The following is a 5,341-nucleotide window of genomic DNA, read 5'->3' on the forward strand; positions in this document are numbered from 1 at the left end:
GTATAGTCGTCTTTAGTCGATCTTTCAGTCCCTCAAGGGTTACAAGCAAGTTGTCAAGCGGTCCGTCCCGGAATGCCCTAAATCCGAATGAAAAATATCTAAACGAGAGATAAAATAAAGCAAAGTGAGGAGTACAATCCAACAAGAAATAACTAAAGAAATAGATAAATAAAAATAGAATAACCGGGAATAATCGAACTCCAACAGAGAATACATAGACAACTGGAATCTGAAAAGTGGATCACAAATGGGTCCCTTTAATTTCAAACAATGCTGAATAAATTCTTGACACAAACCCGTGCCATAACGCAATACGCAATATTGACGAGCAATTCTATGATTTAAGTCACTTCAAGCCTGAGTAAGTGCCAAACAACCCATAAGCTAAGTACAAAGGACTTAGAGCAATTACGCTGGGATTGACTGAAACAAAATCACGTTTGCACCCAGAAGAGAAAACTTCCGCGGTGAATACAAAAGCCCTCCGGGCTAATTACAACGATCACAGTCTTTAATGAACTTCGCACAGATGCCTACGCAAGCACAGGGAGATCTGGGGCGGCGAAATCAATTCGAAGGGCTATAGCATCAAAGTCCAGGGGTTTGGAACCGAAAAGCGAGTTTCGGGCTTTCCCTCTGATAAAGAGACCTGGGAACTTGGGTAAAAACACCCAGTCAATTACGAAACTGTTCCATTGCACACCGTCTCTACAAAATAAAGTCCATAAGCAAGAGGACTTCCACAAGGGGAGGATAACCGCTCCTCTCGCCTTACACAGTTCCATGTGCTTTACCACTCTAATCAATAGGCACACTGGAGGACAAATCCAATCATTATCGTGCCCCCAATCTTGGGAGAAGGCATCTACTACTACGCAGCTAGTCTGAAAAAATCTCAGTGTTAAATCTTGGTACCTCAGCGTTATAGGAACAAGCAAATCTGTCAACGGTGTGGGACCCCCAAAATAGGTTAATTCTTTGAAAGATAGCTTCGTTAATGGTATAGTCATCATAATCGGTTAAATTGCTTATTGCATCAGCCTTAGCGTTAAGCTCCCAAGGGATCCACTTAACCTCCAGTGATATGTGAAACTCAAGACATATTTGGATAACTAGGAGGGCCAATTGGTGCATGTCAGCTACCCTACTACCGTTTTGAAGAATAGATTCGACGTTCTGGTTATCGGAATACCAAATAACCTAAACACCAGAAAAATGACTCACGAAAGCTTCCAAGGCGAGGCAAACAGCTTTGAGTTCTCTCCATGAAGAACTTTAGGTACGCACTACAGGAGACCAGTTCTGATACAATACTAAATTTGAGTCTTTTACGAAAGCACCACAAGCCGAATTGGGGGCATCTGAAAAGGTGACCCTGACCGGAAGGGACTGGACCGACCAACAAACCTTGCTATTGAAGAATACCAAGTTGTTCTTTCAGAAACTGATTTCTGAAAGAGAGTCGTCTGAGAGAAAAACTTCGCTTTCCCAAGAGCGCGCCGAATTCACGACCAAGAGGAGAAATCTAGTCATAATACGGGCGAAGCAACCCACACAGGGAGAGAGGGAAATTATTTGACCCGTTACAATGGCGACTCCCTTCACGAGCACTTTCCGGGGAGGTTGACAAGACAGCAGCTCAACAAGGCCAGCGTTTAACTTTTCAATACGTTCGTCAGTTGCTTGTCTAGTCCCATCAATAGTGTCGAGAATCACACCCAACCAGGTGATAACTTTGAGAGGCTCCCAAAGGGACTTTTCCTCATTAGGAACAAATCCAGACTTGAGCAAATCTGAATGGACGACTAAACTGTTAGCTTTAGCAGAAACAAAATCTGTTCCCCCTCCTAAACCATCGTCGAGGAAAATAGCTATAGGGATGCCCTGGCTCCTCTACGATTTCTGTAATGGCTTAAAAATCGATGTGAAAACATACGGGGCTGAAGAAAACCCGAAAGGAAGCACAGAGGATCTATGAGCTCTGAAAATTTTCAGAACTGAAAATATCTTGAAACTCCGTTCCCAAAATCCCAAGCAAAAGCGAGAAATTTTCTGTGGTCTGGGAAAATTTCAATGTGGCGATAACCAGACTGAAGGTCAAAATTAAACAAGTAATAATTACGATCAAAACAACTGCGTACAGTACAACTGCGTAACGACACCCAGATCTTCACATTTGAACTTCTGCTCGTATATTAACTGGTTGACATGTCGAAGATTCAAAACGAGCCTTTGCTTTCCCGACCTACGGGTAGAAACTGAAAGTGGGTTAATGATATCGGGCTTACATGCAAGTTATGCAATTAGGTCCAAACGAAGTAAATCGCTGACAGCTTGTGAAACAAAATCACTATTCTCACGAGCAGAAGTATTGTTTCTCTTAACAAAAGGTGTTGGAAGTTGGAGGAAGGGAATTTTGTAACCCTGCATAATAGCCCTCCACGCACAGAAGAATAGGTCAAATCAACTGCAAGAGAGCCTGAATCCGAAGGAATCTAACAGGAAAGAATCAGCACAAGCGGCAACGCTAGGATCCGAGTCAATGGCACTGCCTAATTCCGATTGCGAAGGCAAACTACCAGCTTCGATATTAACGAAGGAAAGAACTACACCTGAGTTGTAGCGGTCCTCTAGTCACTATGTTTTTCTTAAGAGACTCGTTGAATTTGAGGCGCTTGGTCTCCTTCATCTGACTTTCCGCCGATTCTTCGTTCGACCGTTTGATCTGAGAAACGGTCTGCCCCAATAGGCCACTGAATTTGTCATCAGCCAGAGGTGAACGGTTGGTTCTGAGGCCTAGATGGACGCCACGTGCTATACTTTCCCTTATCTACCACTGCATCATTACCCATGATGCTCGGGCCTAAGGCCCAGGCCTTGTCGTATCTCATGCCGACAAAATATTTATTTCTGCCTTATTCGCAGACTCATTCGTCAGAAATACCATTTTTTTTCCAGCAGTTCAGACACAATATGAAGACTTAAGTGCCATAAAAGTAAATTGCTTTCAGATATTTGATGAGAAGTTGGATTAATTGGGTCTAAATGAACGCACCATAGCACAAAGTTGTCATTATTAAATGCAATGAGTTAGCAGCTGAATTGAATTATACTTTCCTACATTGTACATGTTGCAGGCATCAAAAGTACTAATAGCCTGTCTTTGATTTCAATTCACAAAGTAGCTGATGCAAAATGGTCTGACAGCCATCAGGTTCCCTCCACCAACAGGCTTTGAAAGAAAACCCTGCTTCAGCATGAATTGCTGTTCCATGTAATTCTAGGTAACCGGATGTGCTTTAGTTCAGACACAAGGCCTGCAAGGAACTTGATCCCAACAGTTCTTGTGCAGTTTTTAAAAAGTTCCTCCACCATTACATTAGACCCACTCACAAACAGAGGATAGATGGAGTTAATCAGATCATTCATTAGCAGCCACCATTATCCATGACACCTTGTGGACTTCTGTTCAAGGTACACCTCTATTTAAACACAAACTTGGTCTCAATGAAAAAAGTTATCCTGAAACTTTTTACATTGTTCTTTTTTGAGGGGGCACATGTACTCAGGGATCAGTTTTTCTGGGCTTTACGGTATCCGTTGGATGGACGTTCAACCCAATTATACATGTATGCTGTGTATGTGCAACAGTAAAATCCTACAAGTAAAAACTCACCAGTTTCAAGGTCGCATGTAAGCTGTATTTTTCTTCAAATCTTTTAAACATCCTCAAACCTTGAAAAGTTTTGACACTGAAAAGTGGGGAAAATGTTGTAACTCAGTCATAATGAAAAACAAGGATTTATCTTGGAATATAGCTAATAAACTTCGATTTCGCCAAAGATAGTTCCTTGACGTCTTTCGTAGATGTAGCGATGCAGTCGTAAGTAAAAGTACAAAATTTTTGGCTTGAGTGACGAAACTGGCTACATGGATTCTGGTCAACTTGATGAAAGTTTTGATACCTCAGATCAAGGATTCTTCCAGTAAATGTATTTCAAGTTCATTTTCTTCCTTTCCTTCCAAATTTTGGTACCTATCGATCATTTTGAATAATTAAGTGGAAAAATGTGGTGTAACTCTGCAATGAAGAGGAATTGAGGCCATTCTTTACAAAAGATGTTGGACTTTCCAAATACAGAAGATTGCTCAAACCAAGATCCACAATGTCTGCACGCCACCTCAAAGACACCAAAACAACTCAAACTAGCCGTCATTTTTGCGATATATGAGTCTGCGCAAGCTTCACGTCAGAAGGGCTAACGCTCGAAACGTCAGCTTTTTTACCCTTTACGGTGGCTAATTTACGTTTTCAACCCAGTTGTCAACACTAAATTACCTGCAGAAACCGCTGTAAATTGATAGCGCAGCAGACGATTTGACGCATTGAGACGTTTTCAAGGAGATGTAGGAACAAAGAAGGTTAAGTCAAACTGTTAAAACTGTTAACTGTTAAAAGAGATTAATCTTGTGCATTACTGACTGAGGAAATCAAGACCACGTTTGGCCCTTTACTCAGAACGTTCAGACAGTCCTAAGCGACATGATTTTTTGGAGACAGGGTTGAATGGAATTCAAAGAAAAAACTTACCTATCAATTACCTGAAGAGTATTTTTGATTAAACCTTTTAACTTTATGACGATGAATATTCAAATCATCATCTACAAAAACAAAATATTTTGAAGAGAATAATGTAAATTTTGCGTGTTTTACTAAATCAGTAAATATCTTCTATCGACAGGTTTGGTATCACTCCTTTGTGAAATATGAGAATGGCTTACCCATATTTTTCTCAATTTTATTTTTGAGTCAAACTTGACCTCAGCTGTTACAGGAGGAGCTCAAAGAGTATCGAGCTTCTCTATCGAGATCTGAAATAACAACGTAACTGCTTTAACTGCCTCTGGGTGATCCATATGTTCTACCTTGTTCTACCTAAAATTATAGGGTTTTGCAACCTACAATCCTTTTTTGTGCAAAAAAATTAAACGGATATTTTTAAAGTTTTGATGAACTGCGATCCTCGTGACTGTGGAACAAGTTTTCAAAATTGTTTAGCCTGGAGGTATTTTCAATGACAAAAACGTGACTCTTAAAGAAGCTATCGAGTTATTAGGATAATAAAACTCGTCTGATTAACCGCGAGGAAAGTTCTGAAAAAACGTGACAGTTACCCCGTCTGTAAACCAAACAAATATAAGACGTGTTTTCGCACTAGTTCACTCTGTCTCAAGTTTACTTGAATATTCATAGCCTGAGGCAAGTTTGAACTTCTCTTACTGGCTATGAAGTTTATGACGGTAAACAAGTTTATATTTCGTCGGGCAAAGCAAATAAACG

At 40.6% G+C, this 5,341-nt stretch overlaps 1 non-coding gene across 1 annotated transcript in view; it reads left to right on the top strand.

Moving 5' to 3' along the window:
• The first annotated feature begins 5,340 nt into the window (after positions 1-5,340).
• LOC149047000 (U6 spliceosomal RNA) overlaps position 5,341 on the top strand; it is a 109-nt gene continuing 108 nt past the window's right edge. Inside the window, exon 1 of the small nuclear RNA XR_016186450.1 lies at position 5,341. This exon is cut by the window's right edge and continues 108 nt beyond it. This is a non-coding gene — a small nuclear RNA (U6 spliceosomal RNA).

Source organism: Pocillopora damicornis, chromosome 4 (genome assembly GCF_964200805.1).
Source record: "Pocillopora damicornis chromosome 4, jaPocDami1.2, whole genome shotgun sequence".
NCBI lineage: Eukaryota > Metazoa > Cnidaria > Anthozoa > Scleractinia > Pocilloporidae > Pocillopora > Pocillopora damicornis.